General features: G+C 41.1%; 1 long non-coding RNA gene across 2 annotated transcripts in view; it reads left to right on the forward strand.

Moving 5' to 3' along the window:
- Window positions 1-19134, forward strand: part of LOC110287272 (uncharacterized) — a 34961-nt gene extending 15827 nt beyond the window's left edge. The window contains exons 7-13 of one of the 2 annotated variants that reach the window (XR_015047158.1): window positions 413-547; window positions 1237-1398; window positions 3631-3678; window positions 7095-7190; window positions 9425-9501; window positions 12968-13024; window positions 16430-19134. This is a non-coding gene — a long non-coding RNA (uncharacterized LOC110287272). The remainder of the gene's footprint in view (window positions 1-412; window positions 548-1236; window positions 1399-3630; window positions 3679-7094; window positions 7191-9424; window positions 9502-12967; window positions 13025-16429) is intronic. The other variant, XR_003835677.2, reaches the window with a different exon arrangement.
- Window positions 19135-24403: the final 5269 nt, after the last annotated feature.

Consider the following 24403-nt stretch of genomic DNA (forward strand, 5'->3'; position numbering starts at 1 on the left):
ATGAGGTCTTCACTAAGCATCAAACAATTACTCCCCAGTTACCCATTGTCTGGAAGCACATTGAAATAGCTTACCCTCCCTTTCCTCGTGTGAGACATTTATACATGGAGAAATTGGAAATTGTCTAGTAGAAGATAGATTTGATTCAATCTAGAAATGGTATATTCTCTGCTAAAAGATTTTTATTAAAGATTGTGTGTGTCTGTGTCTGTATTAGGATCTCAATATGTAGTGCAGGCTGGTCTAAGACGTAGCAGTCCTTCTGCCTCAGTCTCCCTATCCCTGGTAAAAGCCTGAGCTTACTCTTGGAGTATAACAGATTCCAAGATCATACTTTTTCTGATGATGGTACTTTATATAAAATATTATTTGTTACATAACAAATCATCTGGGATGGTTGTTCCACATACAGATTGCTGGGAAGTTGGAATTTTGTCATTTGTCGAATCTGTCCCTTACTTATACTGAAGTTTTCTGCTCAGATTCTACAACACATGAGGATAATCATTGTTTCCATGGAAACCTTGGGAGACAGTTGAAAGTCTGGGTAAGATGTCAATACTTTTGGGTGAGGTTTCTCATTTTGAAACAAAAGGAAAGTGGTTCCATGTGGCATTTCCATCCTTCTTCAATAGATAGTATGTGGTTACCTGAGATTATTTTAGGTGTTATCAAAGCCCTGCCCATGGGGCTGGAGAGATGGCTCAGTGGTTAAGACCACTGGCTGTTCTTCCAGAAGTCCTCAGTTCAATTCCCAGCAACCTCATAGTAGCTCACAACCATCTGTAAGGGATCTGATGTTATCTTCTGGCACACAAGTATACGTGCAGACAGAGTACTCATATACATTAAATAAATAAATAAGTCTTTTTAAAAAAAGAAAGAAAAAGAAAGCCGTGCCCTTATGGGACTTTCCTTTTTGTGGGTTAAAAAAGAGAGAGAGAGATATACTATATGTATAATAGAGCATATATATTAAATTGGATTTTTCCCTTTATGATTTGAAAAATTACATTGAATAAAGTTAGCCAAGCATAGTGGCTCCTGCCTGTAATCCCAGCAGGACTGAAGTAGGAAGGTTACCAGTTTGAGGCTCTCATAGTCTACATAGCAATCTTCCTGTCTCAAAACAACAGCAGCAGGTGCCTGAGTTAATAACGGAGGGAGTGTCTTCTGGTTTCCTCGCTTCCTTCTTTCTACTGTTTTTTTTTTCTGTTTATTTTTTAAACTTGACAGTCCCTGTTGCCTGGAGTATTAACACAATGTGGCTGCAAAGTTAGTCTTTTCCTGCTACCATCTCCTGAATACTGGGAGTAACTACACGTATGCACGAACCTGCCCATCTTTGCCTCTGTTAACAGCTGCCACTGTCTCTTCACGACATGATGGCTGACCTAGGTGAGTGGAAAAATCACAGGTGGTGTAGGGCATCTTTTCGATGCCCCTCTTTTGGCTAGACTACAAACAGCTTTTTTTTTCTTGGGTGCTACACGGGGTTTTGACACTAGTAAACAATTCCTCTACCAATGAACTGTATCTCTGGCTCTAGGGAAGCTATTTTTGAAAAAGGGTTTAGCATTTGCCAGATCCTATGCGTGAGTGACCTCAAAAGAAAAGAGGAGGGTACTTCTCAATGACGAAGCAGTAAGTAGGGAAATACAGGCCTCACTTTTTGTCCTCACTTTTTGTTTTAGAAGTGCCGTTTCTAAGCACAAGTCAGTTGACACTACAGATATCCTCAGATGGTTTGGGTAGATCATGTGCTTCTCAACCTGATCACCAAGCTGAGGGCCAGAAGAGCTAAAATGGCTCCTAAGGAACGGAAGCTGGGCACCAGAAGCTCCTGATCTGCTTTGCTTTGCTTTGGTTCTGTGTTGAGGATGTACCTAGTGCTCATCTTGGTGCTCTGCCACCGAGTTATAACCACCAGCTCCCAAGCTCCTGCTTGATATAGAAGGTTTTATTGAAACATAGCCATTTTCATTTATTACTGTCTGTGGTCTTTTGTGCTAATGCCTAGCTGAGTGATTGTACCAGCTATGTGGCCTGTAGAGCCTGAAGTATTACCATTTGGCCTTTTGAGGAAGTTTGGCCATTGCCAGTGTAAGTTAACTCCTCTCCCCATTTTATTTCTATGGTACTTGCCTTTACAACGGATCCTACAAATTGAAATCAGTTTCTTCCTGCATTGCTTCCCAGGAAAATTAAGATCAAGAATGTACATTGGAGAGCCGGGCAGTGGTGGCACATGCCTTTAATCCCAGCACTTGGGAGGCTGAGGCAGGCAGATTTCTGAGTTCGAGGCCAGCCTGGTTCTGTTCCCACCAACCACATGGTGACTAATAACATCTAGAAGGAGATCTGGTGTCCTTTTCTGGCATGCAGACATACATGATTTCACAACACTGTATACAAAATAAAATAAGGAAATCATTTTTAAAAAGGGGGGGAGGGGAGTGTATATCGACAGTGCGGGCTATGGTTGTGCCCTCCTGTGATCTCAGCTTTTGGGGACTGACTTCCCGAAGAGTAGGAGAACAAGGCCAGGCTCAGTAACATGAGACCCATCTGAAAAAATACGAAAGCATTTTCAGACTGGATGTGAATACAGAAAGAGCTCTTTTATATGCCTCATGGAGCCAACTAATTTATTCTCTATGGCTCTCCCCTTTCTCTTTTCCCCTTTCTTTGCATGGATGCCTTTTAAAATGAAGTTTTTGTTTGTTTGCTTTTGGTTTTGAGACAGTGTTATACTACATAGCCTTAGCTGGCTGGAACTTGCTCTGTAAACTGCCTCCTGAATGCCCGGATTAAGAAATTACTATAACATGCGTTCATGCACGTGTCATGTGGTAGATGAGCTTTTTATTACTTGATGCCATTTATTGAGCATCTGGTATGAAACTTAGACATATTCTCTTGTGAAATTTTGTCCCAAAACCTAGAAGAGTTGCCATTTCCATCTCCAAAAAAGATATATATGTTTTTCAAACATATATACCTTGACCCTGAAGCACTGCTCTAAGGTTTGGATTTTCTTTTTCCTTTTCTTTTTGTCACTTGTTTTTTAATCCTCCAATGGTATTGTGCTGTGTTGCCCAGACTAGTCTTAAATTCCTGAGTTCAAGTTACTGTGGATTTACTCATAGTAGGACTACATACAGTGAACGCACAACACTGGAATAATAGGATTGGAATTGTTAGTGTTGTTTTGTTTCTTTTGAGAGAGGGTTTCTTTCTAGTCCTGCCTATCTCAGACCTCACTCTGTAGAACAGGCTGGCATTGGATTCATAGAGCTCTGCCTATCTATGCCTCTTGAAGCCTAGAATTAAAGGGGTGGCCCACCATACCCAAGTTAGGATTGGATTTTTAAGTGTCTTTTGAAGGTTCATTTGTTTGAAGCTTTGTTTCCTGCTTTGACATGGGGATTCTTTGGAGATGGCTCTCTCTCTCTCTCTCTCTCTCTCTCTCTCTCTCTCTCTCTTTCTCTCTCCCTCTTCTTTTTTTTTAGGATGCTGAGGATGGAGCCTTGAGGGGGCACTGTGGCTGTGACCCCCTTCCCCCTGTTTTCTTCATGAGCAGCACTCTACCTTGTTCTCTCTGCCATGCTGATTTCTTTTTTGCCGTAGGTTGGAAGGAACAGAGCCAGTTGGCCATGGACTGAAACTTTTGGAACTGTGAGTCAAAAGAAACTTTCCCTTCTTTTAAGCTGTTTGTCGCTGGTATTTTGTCATAGAGACAGTAGTTACTCGCCATAGTCTGGTTTCTAATTAGGGGTAGAATTAGATGTTAAAAGCATCATGAAAATTGACATTTTCTTTCTTCTCTTCACTCCCATGCTGATTTAACACAGGGCTTCTTGGTAAGCAGCTTGCTCTTATCACTAATCTGTATATCCACGGCCGATCTAGCCCTTGCAGTTCTAGAACTTGAACCTAGAGTGCCTCACACATGCTAGGCAAACAGTCTGTCACTGAACTTAGTTCGAAGCCTACTCTATCACCCCAGAATGGTCAGATGTATGTCCATGTGCATGCTTTACCAGTGAGCTATACCCACAGCCCTCTCATTGTCTTTATTTTTTTTTGAAAGATTTATTTTATTTATTATATGTAAGTACACTGTAGCTGTCTTCAGACACTCCAGAAAAGGGCGCCAGATCTCGTTGCAGATGGTTGTGAGCCACCATGTGGTTGCTGGGATTTGAACTCTGGACCTTCGGAAGAGCAGTCGGGTGCTCTTACCCACTGAGCCATCTCACCAGCCCCTCATTGTCTTTAAAAAGAGTTTTTTTTTCTTTTTTTTTTTTAAGTAGAGTATGGGGCAATATGGAAATTGGAGGTCATGCTTTTTTTTTTTTAGGGTTTATTTTTTTAAATTTTTTTTAATTTATTTTTTATTAGGTATTTTCCTCGTTTACATTTTCAATGCTATCCCAAAAGTCCCCCATACCCACTCCCCCAATCCCCTACCCACCCACTCCCCCTTTTTGGCCCTGGGGTTCCCCTGTACTGGGGCATATAAAGTTTGCGTGTCCAATGGGCCTCTCTTTCCAGTGATGGCCGTCTAAGCCATCTTTTGATACATATGCAGCTAGAGACAAGAGCTCCGAGGTACTGGTTAGTTCATATTGTTGTTCCACCTATAGGGTTGCAGTTCCCTTTAGCTCCTTGGGTAATTTCTCTAGCTCCTCCATTGCGGGCCGTGTGATCCATCCAAGAGCTGACTGTGATCATCCACTTCTGTGTTTGCTAGGCCCCGGTAAAAAGAGTTTTAAATTGTTATTGTATGTCTATGAGTATTTTGCCTATATTGATGTGTGCACCACATGCATGGATAGTAGAGTCCAGAAGTGGGAAAAAGTCCCCAGGAGGAATGGCCAGTATTCTTAACCACTGAGTCATCTTTTCAGCACACCCACCCCATCCTGCCACACTTTTTATTTAAGTATTTGAAGTTTCACAGTGTGCTGGAGAGATGGCTCAGTGATTAAAAGCCCTGACTGCTCTTCCAAAGGTTCTGAGTTCAAGTCCCAGCCACCACATGTGGTTGCTTATAACCATCTCTAATGGGATCAGATGCCCTCTTCTGGTGTGTCTGAAGACAGCTACAATGTACTCATATACATTAAATAAATAAATTAAGAAGGAGGAGGAGGAAGGCGATGAGGAAGATGAAGATGATGAGGAAGAAGATGAAGAACATGTTTTGAGATAGGGATCTTGGTTAATTGCCCAGGCTTCCATTGAATTCACTCTATAGCCCAGGCAAACTTATACTTTTGTTTTTCCTGCCTCAGCCTCCCAGTAGCTGGAATTACAGGCAATTACAAGCCTTTGTCACCATGCTTGACATCTTGACATTTTTTATTTTCTTGTTGACACTGCTGGCGTGTGGTCCTAGGGACCTTAGGGATACTAGACAAGCAGTTTACCAGTGGACACCAGACCTATTCTTACATTTTAAAATCTTAGTGGGTTAGAGCACATAAGGACCTCAGTTTCTGTTCTTAACACCTACATAAAAAGCTGGCTATGGAAGGCAGAGAGATGGCTCAGCAGAATAAAAAAGTCTTGCTGCTCTTCCATTGGATAAGAGTTCAATCCTAATGTCCAGGTCAAGTCTCCTAGAACTCCAGCTCCAGGGGATCCAATACGCTTCTAGCCTCCATGGACTCACACATACGTATACACATAAGAGTAAAACCCTAAAAACAAAGCCTGACATGGCCACGAGTGCATGTAACCCCAGGGCTGTTGCTGACAGACATGAGGAGCAGTGGGGCTTGTTGCCACTAAGTCTAGCTCCAGGATCAGTAAGAGATCCTATGTCGCAAGAATAAAGTACAGAGTAATGGAGTAGGACTGCACTCTTAGTCCCCTGGCCTCTACATGAACATTGCCCTGAATGCCTATATGTATAGGTACGCTACATACATATATATGTATATGTAGCAAAATATAATGTTCAGAAATCCATAGCTTCTAACTGGAATCAGGAGTCAGAAAGCCAATTTTGATATGTTCCTATGTAAGTACCTTTGTTCTTCCCAGGCATATCATGCTGTCAGTTTGTCTGTCTGTCTGTAGGAATGACTATCTCTTCTTCAGACTCACTAAGCAAAAGAGTGACCTAGTGATGTTTCAGCTAACACCATAGCAGTTTCTCTTCTATAGTACCTTCTGTCAAGGGCAGCTACGAACACACTTTCTTCCTCTCCTTATCTTTTCTCTCTTTTCAAAGACATTTATTTATCTATCTTTACGTGTATGAGTGTTTTGCTTACATGTAGGTATGTGTACTGTGCATGTGCCTGATTTCTATGGAGGTTAGAAAAGAATGTTAAGTCCCCTGAAATGACTTGCAGACAGTTTTAAGCAGGCATTGAACCTAGGTTCTCAGGAAAAGCAATAAGTACCTTTAACAGCTGAACCAACCCTCCAGGTCCCTGTCCTAATCTTTTGAAGACGGAACAGCTTTTGTTTTTGGGTTTGTTTGTTTGTTTGTTTGTTTGTTTTTCAAGACAGTGTTTCTCTGTGTAGCCCTGGCTGTCCTGGAACTCACTCTGTAGACCAGGCTGGCCTCGAATTCAGAAATCCACCTGCCTCTGCCTCCCAAGTGCTGGGATTAAAGGTGTGTGCCACCACACCTGGCTTTTTAATTTTCTTGCCTTAGATCTTTTTTTTTTAAGATTTATTTATTTATTATATGTAAGTACACAGTAGTTGTCTTCAGACACTCCAGAAGAGGGAATCAGATCTCATTACAGGTAGCAGTGAGCCACCATGTGGTTGTTGGGATTTGAACTCAGGACCTTCGAAAGAGCAGTCAGTGTTTTTACTCACTAAGCCATCTGGGATGCCAGCCCCCAGGGAAGAGCTTTATGCAGTAATAAGTATGGACAGACAGAACAGAGTAGGAACTTCCCCCGAACCCTGTTTTCTGTTTTGTTTTAATACTATTAAGTATTAGGTATTTAATACTAATAGCTATTAGGTATTATTTTAATAGCTAATAGTATTATGATGACTGGGATTCGATTATAGGAAATGTTGAAAATTCTGTTCACATTTTAGATTTTTTCCTCCCATAGGTTAACCTTGAATCGTTAGCCTGAAGCAATCCTACTGCTTTGGTCTTCCGGTTAACTGGGTCTACAGGTACCTGCCTCTGACAGTTTGTACGTGAGGTGAGAGTAACTTTCAGACAAGAACTAATAGTCATAATTGGCTAGATATCGTGGCACATGCCTTTAGACCCTGTACCGAAGAGCAGAGGCAGGTGGTGCTGTGAATTTGAGCCTGGTTTACATAGCAATTTCCAGGCCAGCTAGCTGGAGATCCAAAATGAGACCTTGTCTTTAAAATAGCCATAGAGAGAGGAGGTTTTACCAAAAGTATGCCAGTGTAAGGGTAGAAGCCATTCTGCCCTTGCATTCCGTGAGACTATTTTCTCTTTAGCAGGATCTTAAAATTCAGTGGCCTCCCATAGGAGGGATCAGTGGGTAAAGGTGCTTGTCACCCAACAAACTGAAAAGCTGGGTTCAAGCCCCTGCAAGCTACCCAACTGAAGGAGAGAACCAGCTCCCACAAGTTGTCTTTTGCCATCTCCCTGCACTGCAGTACACGGAACACCCGCACATACAAGAAAACTATCATTGAAAAATGTTGAAGAGTGGCCTCCTATCAAGGCCATCTCGCCAGCCTTGTAAAAGAATGCCTCACTAGATTAAGACAACCATGGTACTGCAAGAATTTCCAAGAGTACTTGGTGGTTTTGGGATTATATATATATTTTTTAAAAAGTTAGCTTTCTGAGTCTTTGTACAACTTTTCATTTGTGTGTTTGTTTTGTAGCTTGATTAGAAATAGGGTTTCACTGTTGATCAGATTGGCCTCAAACTTACCTACATTGCCTCAGCCTCTTAATAGAAAATGATTCTTTCTTTTTAAATCCTCTCTTTTTACCCCATCTCCGGAATTACAGCGTTACAGATGATTGTGGGTGCTGTGAATCGAACCATGATCCTTTGGAAGAACATCCAGAGCTCTTAGCCACTGTGTCATCTCCAAGCTCCCATGTTGTTATGTTTGTTATTTGTTTGATTTTCTGTCAGCATTTTATATGTAGCCCAGGATGTATGTAATTTCAGATATCGTGTGTGTGTGTGTGTGTGTGTGTGTGTGTGTGTGTGTGTTCCTACATACGACCTGCTCATGTATGTTTTCAGAACTGACCATTTGGTATTAAGATTAACCAATTAGTGTCCCCTTCCCTAGTGAAGACTTGCTCCTACTCAAGGCATCCCTTTAGTTGATTGCAGTTAGTTCTCTAGGGTTGAGGCCTTGTGAGTTTTCCTCTACTTGATTCCCTTTCTTCCTTCCTTCCTTTCTTTCTGTTTGTCTATCTTCCTTTTGTTTTGGTTTGGTTTGGTTTTTTGTTTGTTTGTTTTTCAAGACAGGGTTTCTCTGTGTAGCCCTGGCTGTCCTGGAACTCACTCTGTAGACCAGGCTGGCCTTGAACTCAGAAATCCGCCTGTCTCTGCCTCCCGAGTGCTGGGATTAAAGACGTGCACCATCACCGCCTGGCTTTTCTTTTTTACTTTATGTTTATGGGTGTTTTGCCTGCATGCATTGCCTGTGTTCCACGTGAATGCAGTGCCTGGTGAGAGCTGAAGATAGCCTTAGCTCTCCTGAACTCTATTTACAGATGGTTGGGCGCCATGTGAGTGTTGAGATTCTAAACTGGGTCCTTTGAGACTAGCAAGTGGTTTTTAACTGCTGATCCATTTTTCTAGCCCTGAATCAACTTGCTTAATTTTACTCTAAAGATAAGATTTTTTTCTGATCCCATACCGCTCCCTGGGTACTCGGGATTGCATGCATGGCCTCATTCCCAGACCTATGTCCCTTTTTGGTTTTGAGACACTCTTTCAGTAGCCTTACTACTTTGTTTTACCCCTTTGATAATAATATGTGATAGAAGCAGTTTAAAAGAGGCGGCTTTTTATGTTGTTTTTAATTTAATTTGTGTGTGACTTGATTTTCTGCTTACACTGTATAAGTCCCAAGCATGCCAACACATGCAAGGATTTCTTTGGCTTACCGTGCCAGAAAATACAGTCTATCATGATGGGAAAGAGTTAATGCTTGCTTCGCTTCTATGGGCTCTTGTGGTACGATTTCTTGTACCTTGAAGCAGAGAATGGGAGAGGTAGTAAGGCTCAGTTATTACCTTCCAGGGTCTTCCTCCATACACCCACCTCTGCCGGCTAGGTGCCACTTCTAAAAGTTTCCATAGACAGCATCACCCCCACCAAATCATGGGTTGTTTTTTGTTTGTTTGTTTGTTTGTTTGTTTTAATTTCTAACACTGTCCCAGTAGTTAAGTTCAGGATGATTTGTCTTTCCGTTCCACTTTCAGGATTCTGAGGAGTTAATGTTTCCATGAATATCTCAAAAGGAGATGTGGGCAAACGAACAGTTATCTCACTCCTGTAGGTAAGTGGTTGATGAGTATGGAAGGAATAGTTTACTGGTATAGTGTTTCATGCCTATAATGCCATCCCTTGAGGCTGAGCCAGGAGGATCCAGTCAGGGCTGCATACCAAGACTTCTTACCAAAAAAAATGAAGGGGGAAAAAACTTACCTTTTCTTCTTTTGGCTGTTGGGTGGTATTTGGTCCACTCAGTAGCTTTTCTAAGACTGTGTGCTAGCCTTAAGTTTCCAGAAAAACTCCCTACTTTCCAAGGATTCTGAATCCAATTTTTTAACTTTGCTGTTTTTTAATTCATTTAGTTTTTTAAAATTCATTAGTGTTTTATTTCTAGGTTCAGATTGCATTTTGGTGGGGGGATGGTTGACAGTTTGCCATTTTTGGATGGACTCATTAATGGTTTTTGTCAGTTTCAAATTAAGGAGACCTCAAACATATGTCATGCCATTAAATATCATTTAATGGCATCATTTTACAACTGACGCACTGTATCCCCTGTATGATTATAGGACATTAATTTGCATTTCTATTTAGACTTATCACAGATACTGTTCTCCTTTTCTCCTGGGCTCTTTTCAAGACTGTTACAAGCTAGGCAAAGATATTTGCACTGAGCTGTGCCCCCAGTCCAAACTGCTCTTATTTGAATTTATATAAAGCAAGCTACAGTAATTATTTCCTAAAATTGGATGAAGTATAAGTCCGTCTAGTAATGTGAGAGTAGCCATAGTTCTACATTGATACTAGGATACTATATTAAGCTTTATTTGTAACGTTCATCAATTGTAAGCTGAATATGGGGCATGTATCTGTAATCCCAGCATTTGGAAAGGCTGAGGAGGGAAGGAATATTGGTACAAGATGGAGGCTAGCATACTCCCCTGTCTGATCCTATGATCCAAAATGCAAATTCAAGCCTGCTAGTCCTCATGTTTACTGCTGTGCACTCTAGGCTAGTTTGCCTGGCACTTCGAGGCACTTCTGTAGCGGGGCTGGGGTTACGGGTGGCTTGTACCAAATCCATCTTTTTACATGGTTAGCCCATTTACCTGCTGAGCCATCTCCCTGGCCTTTCCTTACCTCCTTTGCAGCGTGTGGTCTCAAGTGTAAGGCAATTAGAGTGCATATCCTGAGTCGAAATTCTGTTTCCTTGGTTGACATACTTTTGTGATTTTGACTTTTTGGGGGGTTTAATGAGTGGAAAAGATCACTTTGGGAGATAATTGCTTCAACTTGGCTTCTTTGGTTGCTTTTTGAGACAGGGTGTCATAGCTTAGGGTTAGGGTGTCTTGGATCTCCTTATGTATTCCAAGCTGGTCACAAACTCAGAAGTTCTTTTGTTTTAGGATTAAGGCTTGAACCACTGGCTTTTATTATCTCATGTTTCAGAAATTGTGTCGGCCTAACTCACAACAATTTATGTAGCTTAAGCATTCTTTCCTTTGTGACACTTAATATTTTTGTTTGTTTCTTTTTTGTTTTTCTTTGACACAGTGTTTTGCTATATAGTCAAGTCCAGCCTCAAATTCAGAATCCTGCTTTATCATAACCTCCAGGAACTAGAATTACAGGAATGTGTCACCAATATGCCTAATTTTTTCACGAGATGAGCATAAGTATAATTTCCCATACTTTATAATAATTGTTTTTTTTTTTTTTTTGGTTTTTCGAGACAGGGTTTCTCTGTATAGCCCTGGCTGTCCTGGAACTCACTTTGTAGACCAGGCTGGCCTCGAACTCAGATATCTGCCTGCCTCTGCCTCCCGAGTGGTGGGATCTAAGGCGTGCGCCACCACGCCCGGCAGTATTATATATTTTTGTTTTGAAATATTTCTAATGATATTTTATCAACAGAGACTCAATGTACACTAGGAAAACACACTACCAGCTTTGGTATATACCTAGCCTTCACAAAGTTTTTATCATAACTTGTCTTCTGTGGACACTGGGCTTGTACATGCTACTGAAGTAAGTAGCAGTCTACCATTGAGCTATATAATTTCCTTCACTATTTTTTTTAACATTTTATTTTTAGATCTCACTGAGTTGCTCAGGCAATGATTAAGCTCAAATCACTCCTCTATAGCATGCGCAGTCTCGAACTTGTGATCCTCCTGACTTAGACTCAATTCTACACCCCAATGCCTGCAATTATAAATGTGTGCCATTATTTGTGACTTATTTCTTGCATACAGTATTTATAGTTTTAATTTATATATGAGTGGCTTGTCTACATATGTATGGGTGTATACCTCATGCGTGCCTGGTACCTAGGAAGATCTGACAGGGGTATTGGATCCTTGAAATTGTAGCTACAGGTGTTTGTGAGCCACTGTGTGGCTGCTGGGGATGGTCTCTGCCTGCCAGTGCTCTTCCCTGGTGAGCCATCTCCCCCCACACACACTGTAGCTAGTGTGTTCATGTCAGCACATTCAGGCCTGGGGGTGTGCTAAGAGGCTCTGTGAAGATCTAGTACAGTGTTCATTTCTAACATGATATAAAAGAAAGTCTTTGAGTATGAGACCAGCTCTGCTAACACTGGCTTTATGTTGTCATAGAGAGTTTTGAGTTTTCATACGACAATAGTTTTGGTTTCAGGGGCCGTATGAGTTCTGCTGTTGTAGCATGTAAACAAATCTAGGCAGTGCATAGACATGAGTGCATTTGTGTTCCAGGAAAACGATTTGAAGAAAAGTGAGTGAGCTTTATTTGTGTCCAGTACCTGCTTTATTACACTTTGTTCTTATACTCTCCGTAATTATATTTCAAATGTTCACGCATCTGATTCTCTGCTCTAATCTTTTTTTATGTATGTAAGTGAATCCCATGTAGACAGTACCAAAGATGTTAGAAGTTGGGTGTTAGATACCTAGAACTGGAGTTACAGAACACAGGTCCTCTCTTAAGAACAGGAAGTGTTCTTAATTGCTAAGCCTACTCTCCAGCCCCTCCTTTGTAAATTGCTGGAAGGTTTTTTTTTCCTTTTAATTGTTGTTTTCTTTTCTGAGGCTCTGGCTCTGTAGCCCAGGCCTGGAATTCACTGTGTAGCTCAGTTTGGCTTCCAACCTGCAGTGATTCTCATGACTCAAGCAGAATTTGAGGCACTACCACGCTCAACTGGAATGGTTTGATTGATTCACTTGGTTCCGTCCAGTTTTTTGCTGATGACCGGTTTCCATAACAGGTTTTTGTTTGTTTTTCAAAGAGCAACCTTAGCTAACCTAGTGGCTTCCTTTTTCATTAGCTCCTGTGCTGGGCTGTGAAAGTGATTTGTTATATTAGTATAATTCCCAGTAGCTGCCTTCCTTTTGTCCTAGCTTACAGTGATAAAACACTGACGGAAAACGTGAGGCAGGAAGGAGCTTATCTAACTTATATGTCACAGAGGGAAGCCAAGGCAAGAACCTGGAGGTAGGAAATGGAGAGAGCACGAACTGATGCTAACTGACTTGTTCCCCTGCGTTGCTCAGCTATCTTTCTTATCCAGCCCAGGCCCTCCAACCAAGAAGTGGCACTAACCACCACAGGTCAGTATAATGGAGACAGTTCTTCAATTGACGTTCCCCCTTCCCAGGTATGATACAAAGCAAAATTAGCTGTCATACCATTTGAGAGTGTTCTTGTTGGACCATATTTCATTGTAGAAATAGGCTTAAGTTTCTGGAGCTTGTCTCTGGTGTAGTTTCATGACTGCTTCAGCTTCCATCTGGTTCTCTGTGCATGCCACCTTGCTTCTGGTGTATTCGGGTGTCGTCATAATGTAGCCTTGGCCTCCTGTTGACTTAAGTCTTTTTTTTTTCCACTCCTCCCTTGAGCTTCTGTGGTCTGTGGGCATGGCCTTCTTACTCCCTGCATCTTTCTCTATATAGACAGTTTGCTGTAGCTCTCATCGCTCACCAGTCTCGTTGGTCATTAAATCTCATTCCTCTTGGGTTGTTCCATTCCTCTGAACATAGGTGTAGCAGATCCTATTTGTCAGGTCCTAGGATATTTCCTACTATTATTGCTCCTTATATGTGAATGGATTTTCTCTTTATGTTTAAGTCGGAAATTGCTTCAGCCCAAAGCAATCAATCTAATGTAAATATAATCAGGATTGTTCAATTACTTTAAAACCCTAAAGGCAACCCAGCCCTGGAGTTGTATCATATATGACTATCTTTGGACCTGCCCATCACACAGATAATTCTGAAACCCCATTCTCTTAGCATTGTCTTGCTTTCTCCCTGCTGCTAACAGACTTCCCCATCCTGTTTACCTGGATGAGCTGATTCTGCCTCTTCATAGCTCTTGAGTCGTTCCTTTGCACATTCCATACTTGATTTTAGCTATTTTCATTTATTTAATAGGTGCTGGGGGTTGGACCTAGGGTCTCACACAGTAGACAAGTATTCTATCACTGAGCTATATTCCAAGTCCTTTTTTTTTGAAATTTTAAATTATATAGAATCTGTCACTTTGTTCTTGTTTGAGGAAAACTTTTGCGGCATGACAAATCTTAGGCTCTTGACCAACTTATGGATACATGTCCTTGATTCTGGTCTTGTGTAGGTGGGGGTGTGTGTGGGTGGTGGTGGAGGTGGAGGTGGTGAGCGATCTGACCCTGACTTGGGAGGATGCATAGTTAGACGCAAGAATACTTGTTTGTTTGTTTGTTTGTTTGTTTAAGTTTCCTTAAATGTTGGACATGGGGAACACAGATGCTGTTTTTTTAAAATTTTGAATAGATTTAAAACTCATTAGACTGATTTAAACCTTCACGTTGCAGTAACTTGCAAGTCTCTCAATGGTTTACTTTCTAGTGGACAGAAGTTGTTGTTGTTTTATTTGGAATATAGTTCCCCCCCTCCCCCAAGCTAGTCTTACATTCATCTACAGCCTTGGTCTCCTGAGTGCTGGGATGCTGCCATTATAGACATGTACTACAGGGCAAGAGCGTGCAGCGCTTCCTCCATCTTGTATTCTTGCTGAGGCCATTTCATGCTTAACTAGAATTTCATCTCCGCAGTAGAGAATCCTATGGAAATTCTTGGAACCCAAGGTCAGAATGTCCTAGCTAACTTCTCGTAAATTGTTTATTTGTGCAGGAGCCCCTCCGGCTAACTTATCTCAGTTTCTCTTAAACTGCCTGCATATGCAGAACACCCTCCAGGTATATCTTAGTGACTGTTAGGTTAAAGGGCTTGCTTCCTGAGATTCCAGCCCCCAACTGCCAATTAAAATGCCAGACTGCCAGGATATGGTTTTGGGATTTTTTGGATTTTTTCCCTTCAAAAACCGTGCGCTCTGAACACTCACTGTTCATGGGTGCCAGTGGGAATGCAGACTTGCAATTCACTATAAACTGTCTGAGTAGTCATCTCGGGGCTACCAATAATCTATGCTAGCCCTGTTTGCTCACTTGGTTCCCCTTCTTCCCTTCTCCCTGGCAAAATCTAGGGTGTTTTTTTTCTTCTTTAAATGTTCTTCAGAAATACCAGAGAATGCGGGGCTGGAGAGATGGCTCAGTGGGTAAGAACAGCAACTGCTCTTCCAGAGGTCCTGAGTTCAAATCCCAGCAACCACATGGTGGCTCACAACCATCTATAATGTGACCTGATGCCCTCCTCTGGTGTGTCTGAAGACAACTACAGTGTACTCATATACATAAAATAAAATTTAAAAAAAGAAAAAAGAAATACCAGAGAATGAGTCATACTTTGCCACTGAGAAGGACTGTAGCTCACCTGGTAGAGTACTTGCTTGGTATCTGTGAAGACCTCCGATTAATCCAACACTGTTGGGGTTAGGGGTATCAAAAAGAAGGACACAAATGTTTTAGAGGGTCTGTCTTCTCCTTTGCTTCGCCTCTTGCCTTTCTTTCCTTTTCATTTTGTTTTCTATCTCTGTTTCTAAGGCCTCTTTGTATGTCTCTGTCTGGCCTGGAACTTACTCCCTAACTCCTGCTGGCCTCCACCTCTCAATCATTCTCCCCCTGCTCTCTGGGAGCTGGGATTATAAATGGATGCCACTGTGCACACCTTTGGTGGCTGTGGCTTACCAAGTTGTCAGAAAACAGAAGAGGATTCTTTTTTTATCCAATTCTTTAAACCATGTTCCTACTTGGGGGCTGTTGTGCTTTCTTTAGCTGTTTAGCTTTGGGGTTTTTTGTTGTTGTTGTTTTTTGTTTTTTGTTTTTTGGAGATTGAGTCTTCCTCTATAACTCAGGATAATCCAGCTGCTTCTGACGCCTGAGTGTTGGGATTACAGACATGAGCCACTCAGAGCTCTTGTTATTCTTCTTACCATGGATTTCTATAAGAAGCTCAATAATACTATATAATAATATAAAATGTATGGTTTTGGCCCTCCTGCCATAGGGAGGTAATGGTAACTGAGATAACGCAGTTCCAGGAGTAAGGGGAGCTGGGTATGGTAGCATCACTTAGGAATGGTATTTTGAACTTGAGACACTCTAGGAAATAGAATAGCAGAAGTTCCTGTTGATGCTATGGCCTGTGCCGTTTATATATTACGTAGCCCAGCCACCTTGTCTCTGTGCTTAGTGTATTGTATGTCTTCTGTTAGGTACCAGATTTCCTTTTTCTTTTTCTAGTTCATATATTTGGATAGCTTTTGTATGGCTTCCTCTTTCCCTTAAGTTTTGCTTGCTTATGCTTTCCTATTCGTTTCAGCCCTCAAAGCCTCATCTTTGCATTGCGTGTTGGCTTTCCATGTATCTTTCTCCTTTACCTCCCTTTAATGAGTCCTGTGAATAACCCGTCTCCAGTAACTGAGAATTCACTGCTAGACCTGTCCTGTTCCAGGTTACAGAGAACAGTCTGTAGATCTTTGGTGTTACGCTTTTTGCTTAATATGACGCTGCCTGTGCTTTTACTCTGCTTATTTCTAATGTACAGTTAACAACTGACTTCTTCCATCCTCTGTTTCAGGGGTTTCATTTGCAAATGCCTGCAGGATCCAGATGGGGGACATGTGTGAGATGGCTCCTGGTATTCATTCTCTCTCTCTCTCTCTCTCTCTCTCTCTCTCTCTCTCTCTCTCTCTCTCTCTCTCTCTCTCAAAGCTGGGTTTTGTGGTGTTTTTTCTTTATCATAGAGATTACCAGATGCCAAGGGAGGATGGGAGAGTATTTGAGACCCCGACCCATTTAATTTGCAAAATGCATCTAAAGAGAAAGGCTAGTACTTGGCTGCTGCTAATTGTCTGCAGAGGTACATCCAGGATTGCCAGGACTTCTGAAACTTGAATAGCTTCAAGGTTTTTGTGCTTTTCATGCCTCACAGTAAAAGACTGTGTTCATAAATGCTTTAATAGTCTTATAGTCTCTGTCTATTTGCAGTTGTATTACTGTGATGTTAACTGTGTTCCGTTAACCAAAGGGTATGTGGAACACTTCCTTTTGCACTCAGATGAGCCCTTGGAGGTTTCCTTTGGACAGAGTTTAGAACTGGACCACAATGTGGTTACATCTGTGTAAGTTAGGATAAAATCTAGAAAAAAATAGATTTTTATACATACAAAAAAAAACCAGAAACACTAGCAAAGAAGAAATGCTGGTTTATTCGTTTGCGGTTGGGGAACTGGTTCCAGCTCAGCTAGCTGGGGTGATAACCATTTGCCATCATGCCTGGCAAAATCTTGGGCTTTTTGGTTTTGTTTTTTAATGTTCTTCTGAAATATCAGATAATAGGTCTAAATTTCCACGGAGAAATTGTTTCAATTAGTAGAGCATTTGGCCACTATGTTTTTCCTTGGGTCAATCCAGCACACTGCAGGATGCGGATGCCGGGTAAGCAAGAAAAGATACATCTTACAGGCTGTTTCCACTGAGTCCAGACTATAGCTTGGCTATTTTAAAAGGACATTTAAAATTTACCACATTGTATACTAAGATGCTTTGCTGTTTATGTTACTTCCCCTGCTACTTGGGGCTTTTAAATTTTTCTTTGGCGCGCGCGCGCGTGTGTGTGTGTGTGTGTGTGTGTGTGTGTGTGTGTGTGTGTGTTTCCCTGTGTGGGGTGTTATTGATGACCAGTTGTCTTCCTCAGATAATTAACAACTTATATATGGAAGCAGATTCTCTCAGTGAGACAGCTTGCTCTGGGGGTGCCTGTTTCCAGCACAGGGATTGCAAGTGGGCTGTCATGTCCACACTTGCCGGCATTCAGCTTGTGCTGGGCATCCTAACCTGGCTTCTTAAATGTTACCAGTAGATACATAGCTAACTGAGCCCTCTCTTGAGCCTCAAGTTGCCATCATCCTCCATTTATTTTGTAGAAAGGAGGGAAGGATGGGGAGGTTAAGAACGTGCACATGGAGCCGGTCGTGGTGGCACATGCCTTTAATCCCAGCACTCGGGAGACAGAGGCAGCTGGATTTCTGAGTTTGAGGCCATCCTGGTCTACAGAGAGAGTTCTAGGACAACCAGGGCTACACAGAGAAACCCTGTCTCGAAAAACCAAAAAAAAAAAAAAAGAGAGAGAGAACACGCACATGGGAGAAGGCTAGTTCTGTGTGCATGTGTGGAAGGGCAGCAGCAGGCTCCTGGACATCAGAGGACAACATCTAGAGTCTGTTCTGTCTACCATCTATGTACTTGTGGTGGAACTCCAGTTTATCCGCATTATGGCTGGTGCATTTACCTTCTGAGCCATGTTACTGCGACCCACGTTTGTTGTTTTCGGGGTGTTTTTTGTCCCCTCTTATGGTGCTAGGAATAGAACCCAGGACCATGTACTAAGTGAGGGCTATGTAAAACCATTCTACTATTGTCCAAGCTACATGCATTGAGCACCACTGGGAATTCTAGGTAATTCTATCTTTGAGCCATAGCCATTAAGTTTCCTTTGGTGGCTTTTATGTTCCTGCCTCAGCCATTGGCGTAGCTGGAATTATGGGCCTACACTATCAGTCCACTTCCCAGTCTTTTTTATTGAAAACAAGCTAGGCTCAAGTTATGTAGCTCAGGCTGGCGTGGACCACAATCATGCTGTTTCATCATTCAGAAAAATAGGATTACAGGTTTGCCAAGGCTGGATCAATTCAGTAATTTTATTTTTTAATTTTTTAAATGAATTCTCTATGTATGTGAGGACACTGTAGCTGTCTTTAGACACACCAGAAGAGGGCATCAGATCTCACGGGTGGTTGTAAGCTACCATGTGGTTGCTAGAAATTGAACTCAGGACCTCTGGAAGAGCAGTCAGTGCTCTTAACCTCTGAGCCATTTCTCCAGCCCAATTCAGTAATTTTAAATGCATGCTATTTTACAAGAGTTTAACTAGAAGTTGACTATCAGTTAATTGTCTCACAGATAGTAAAGGATAGGGAAGTTTGACAAGTTCATCAATTCTTTACCCTCCCTCAAAAAGGGAGGCCATAACTAAGTCCATTGTATGCAGTCAGTGATTTGGGGCTCAGTGTCTTCAGAAGATTTCTAAGTTGCCATGGTGTTGAAGTCTCATAGTAGTGAGCCTAAACTATTTTAACTGCATTTTTCCTTGAGCCTTTCACTTTACTTAGTGTCTAGTTGTTCTTTAGTATGCACCCAAGTCCTGATTTGTCTTTATAATTAACTCTGATAGGGTATTTCTCTGGCTGCATCCCTCTGAATGTCCATAGTTGATCCCCCTCCCCCCCCCCCCCGAGTGCGCAGCTCTGTGTGGCAGCTAAAGATGTCCCAGTGGCTGGCAGCAGGGAGACATAACCCTGCGATCTCTATCCACTTAGAGAATGCTGTGCCAGTAAAGCTGGCGTCTTGAATTTCAGGGTGAGCCTGGAGAAGCAAAGTTACTAAGTTTGTTAAGTATTTAAACTCGGAGACGTAGAGAAAGGACTGGGACATTACACAATTTCAAGGCTTCCTGAGAGCTGAGGTGAAATGTATGTATAATGTCTATCTAGATGGTTCATCGCCTTTATTTATTTATTTATTTATTTATTTATTTATTTAGGTTTTTCGAGACAGGGTTTCTCTGTAACCCTGACTGTCCTGGAATTCACTCCCCAAAAAGGGAAGGGTTGAACAAAGATTATAAAATGTACATAAATTGATGGAAATTTTGTCATAGCTGTGAGATTCCTTCCAGTGGTCTAGCAAAGGTACATCAGAATAAGATTCATAATGAAATTGAAATTCTTTGGGCTTGTGGATAGTTTCATAGTCTTAAGTAAAGGATGGCTGTAGATACTTCCATTTCTACCAGGCCTTTGGATAATATGGGGTCCTGCTGATCTTAATCTTAGTCCTGGTTCTGCTGGGTGTCTCTGAAAGCCTTATCAGTCCTTGGATTGCTTAACAGTCAGGTGACTGGAGGGACTGCTGACTCATTGACTTGCTGTGTACGTGATGTCTTCAGGTGACCTTCAGGATTGTAGGATAAAAGACCTGAGGCAGACTTTTAGGCACCTCTCTGGGGTCTGGCACAGTGCATTGTAAAAGGTGACAATGAAATTCCTTGGGTTTATCTTTGTGCTTTCAGCCCTGATGATAAGATAGCTTAGGCATCTGCAGTCTTTAGATTGATAAACCTTGAATAATTAACTTCAGGCATCTGATCCAAAAGAAGTAACCAAAACTAAAGGCAGATGTTCTAGGCTTTTGTCCTTGTTTTAGTGACCTTGTAGGCCCAGGTAAGCAGAGAAGTGACCTTGGAGACCCAGGTAGGGAGAGGAGCCATGGATTTTTAGCAAAAGAAATTCTAAGTGATTGTTATTAAAACAACAGGAGAAACAACATACGGTCTTCCATTAGAGTACATATATTAGAAGTTATTTTGCATTGGTAAACATGTAGGTAAGCAGACATACACACTCATAAATAAAAATAAAATTTTTTGCCAGGCAGTGGTGTTACGTGCCTTTAATCCCAGCTCTTGGGAGGCAGAGGCAGGTAGATTTCTGAGTTCCAGGCCAGCCTGGTCTACAGAGTGAGTTCCAGGACAGCCAGGCCTATACAGAGAAACCCTGCCCCCCAAAAACAAAACCAATTAAATAAATAAAATGAAAATTTTTTGTAAGAAAAGGTATGTGACTATCTTAGTATATCTGAGTTCAACTACCTGACTTAATGCATGTATTTGTTTATGTATTTTATTAGTATAGTCTGTTGGTTGTGTTCTTTTAGACAGGTCCTAATCTTAATGTACTCCTTTTTAGCTTGAAGTAAAACATAGCCAAGGATGGTCTCGAATCTTAGCTTTGTACAATTTTTACAAATTTCTGATACACTGCTACTCTAAGAAGTACTTTGATTGTTTTAAGTTAGGTGTCTGCTATGTATTCCTAATTGACCTGAAACAAACTAACCTGGCCTGAAACTCACAGCAAATCTCCTGTTCCCGCCTCCTGAGTCCTCAGTCGACAAGTGAGCACCACCATGTCCTTCACCAACGTTGTTTTAGTTTATAGTGCAGTCATTTCTTATCCACTCTCCTACCTGGGATATTGTCGACAGAACAACACTTGCCATAATAAACAGGGTCATCATTTTCTAAATATTAGCATATATTAGGGTTTTTTTTTAGTATAGTGTATTTGTGACACTCAGGGTTTTTTTAGTATAGTTCATTTGTGACATTTTTGTAGGCTTAAATCTTTCTTACATCGTTGTAATTATGCAATATTTTCCTTTTGTGTCCAGCATACTTCACTTAACATAGTATCCTTCATGTTCATGCATCATGTATGTTGAGCAGTATTTCATTGTATGGACATGAATTTTGCTTGGCCATTCATGTTGTTCCTATAACTCTTTATATGGCTACATTTTGTTCTTGTGCTATGTGTACATAGAGCTACTCTGAAACATGCTCATTGCTTTTAGCTATAGGAAGGGATTCTATCAGGACAGGATTCTTTACATCTTACAATAAAATCCTTCAAATTGACTTAAATATGAAGATACGGGATTGGGCTACGTATGCAGTTGGTCCTCCACTTCACAAATATGCTTTTCCTTTTTCTCTTCCTCTTCTCTAAACTTTCAGCTGAGCCTCTGTATTTGCTTTTTGAAAAAATTTCTATTGTGGATTATATAAAATCATTTTAATTTAGCATGCAGAAATTATAAAGTTATAGAAGTATATATGCTGATTTCTGTAAATTTGACAGAAGTTTTAGAACATTAGGGTGGGGGAAAGGGTCTCATTATGTAGCTCTGGTGCCCTAGAACTCTCTGTGTAGCCAAGCTGGCCTCCAACTCACAGAGGTATGCCAGCCCAACTTTAGGGTAGTTATTAAAGGCATATAAAGAAGTCTAATTTTATCCCTAAATTTAGTTATTTATACATGTTCAGGTACATGTACAGATCAGAAGCGGTGAACTACTATGTGGAAACGAGTCCAGGTCATTTCAAAGAGTGTCCAGAGCTCTTAACCACTGAAACATCTCTCCAGCCTTGATAATGGTTTTAAAGTTTGTTCTGCTTTTTTTTTTTGGTTTGTTTGCTCATTCACTTATTCACTTTTTAAGATTTATTTACTTATTATATGTATATGAGTATTCTATCTACATTCGAGAAGAGGGTATCATCACATCACATTATTGATAGTTATGAGCCACCATGTGGTTCCTAGGCATTAAACTCAGGCCTTCTGGAAGAGCAGTCAGTCCTCTTAACTGTTGAGCCCTCTCTCTGGCCCCTTATTTTTATTTTTTGGAACAGAATCTTGATGAATAGCTTATGCTGGGGTTGAAGTCAGTATGTAGCCCGTATAGTCCTCAAAATTGCAGTGACCTATGTTCTCAGCCTTCCTATGTGATAAGTGTTGGGATATAAGTGTTCATCATTCCTAGCTTTGAAAACATTTTCAGGATCCTATTGGCAGGAAAATTTGCAGACTGTAACCTGAGCACTTGTGGAAATCTTTGACTTGTTTTAAAAATTGTCTTCAACAATAGGTATACAGTATTTCTAAAAACAGTAGTTTGATAACAATGGGTAACTTTTTTTGTGGTTTATCGGTGACCTATGGTCAGAGCATTTTATAGCCTTTCCAAAGTAAATTCTCATATAGCTTATTCTGATTGGGCAATTGATATCAGTCATACTCAGAAGCATTGCTCTCAAACATCCCAGAGTAAGACAGTCTTATAGTTAGTCATGGTAAAGCTGGAAATAATAGGAAGGTCTTTGGAATGGTTAGAGATATTAGTAAAAGAAAAATGGAAAAGTTTATTACGTGATGTTAAGATTTTGTGCAGTACCTGTCTAGTAAAAACCTGAATATGCCTCATAAAGTCGGGCAGATTCAACAAAACCTCATGAGGACTTGGGACAACAACCCTAGGGAGTAGAGACTCTTGGAAAGATAATTGTACTATCTGGTTAAAGGACTAATTATTACTCCTATCACTTTAGTGTGGCTCAAGGTGAGCCCACCTTCCTGAGTGATTGTCCCTTGGCAAAGCACATGACTCAGCCCAACTGGATTAATTTGTAAGGGAGGAGACAATGGCATGCCTGCACCCAGAGGTAAATTCCATTCTTTCTGCTGGTAGATAACAGACTTCCGTAATGTGCCTTGAATACAACCTCTGAAACATTTCTGCTACTATTTCCATTATACTTTATAGACAAGTCATCCAACCAGTGAAGTTCAAACTTTGTTCAAAGAGTACCTTCTCTGAATCTAATCATACAGCAGCCTGCCATGCTAGTGCTTTGCTATATTTTCTAGTATTGTCTTTGTAACTTCACTTTTTTTTTGGTATTTTTATCCCCCATTATCATCAGTCTTTCCTGATAACTTACAGTCTACCACACTTAAAAATGGTACTCCTTCGAGGCCAGCCTGGTCTACAAAGTGAGTTCCAGGACAGCCTATACAGAGAAACCCTGTCTCGAAAAACCAAAAAAAAAAACAAAAAAACAAAAAATGGTACTCTTTGCAAAGTAGTATATTGATTCCGATCTAGAGAACTCTCCTTTGGAAGGAGCCAAGCATTTCCGGAGAACAGTTTGTTTTCTTATCCATTTAAACACTTAGAATTGTTTGTGTGTAGGGGTCAGAGGATAAGTTGATAGTTCTCTCCACCAAACTGGGTCAAACTTGGAAGGATGCATCTTTATCCCATGAGCAATCTTACCAGCCCAGTATTGTAAAAAAATATAACCATCCCTTAGTTTCTGACTCCAGGGCCTCTACCCCTAGTGTTACAGCTTTCATGAACAAGGAAGCCTTGCTCCTTGCTTTTTGGCTAGATCACCTCCCAACTTTTTCTTTTCCGGGATTGCCTTTGGTCCATTACAGAACTAAGAAGACAAAAAAGGTTCTTGTGGGGCAAGTGCTGTCAGTCAGGCCCTGCATTGCCTGGTCTCTTTAGTGCTCTCTAGTTCTAGGTTTTCAACCTTCCTTTAACTATTTTGGGTTCTGTCTTTCCCTATGGTGGTGGGTCTCAGCCTGTGAGTCTTGACCGCTTTAGCAATTATCTACGACCATTGCAGACACAAATGTCTACAATAAATTCATAACCATAGCAAAATTACAAGCATGAAGTACCAATGAATGAAAATAGTTTTATGGTTGGGGGTCACCACAACATGAAGAACCGTCTTAAAGGGTCTCAGCATTGGGAAGGTTGAGAACCACTGCTCTATGGAAACTTACAGAAGTTACTGTGCCCCAAAAGTCACTTGGATTAACCCTGGCCCCTTAGCCATTCCAAATATGAGACTTGTGATCATTTTTACTCCACCATTTGATCTTTTTAATGTGCTCTCATAGGACAACTTGAGCAGAATCTAAAAGATTCCTTTAATTACAAGGTGCAAATGTCTGCTTGGCATTAGATTTGCTGTCTCTTTGGAAGGTGTGCTGCATCTTTAGAAAATCTGTATCCTTTATGCCCGCTGCTACCCCCAGAATCTTAAGACAAGGGTAAGTTGTTTGAGATAAGGAGT

This window comes from Mus caroli, unplaced genomic scaffold (genome assembly GCF_978045245.1).
Source record: "Mus caroli unplaced genomic scaffold, Mus_caroli_1 scaffold_5, whole genome shotgun sequence".
Classification (NCBI taxonomy): Eukaryota; Metazoa; Chordata; class Mammalia; order Rodentia; family Muridae; genus Mus; species Mus caroli.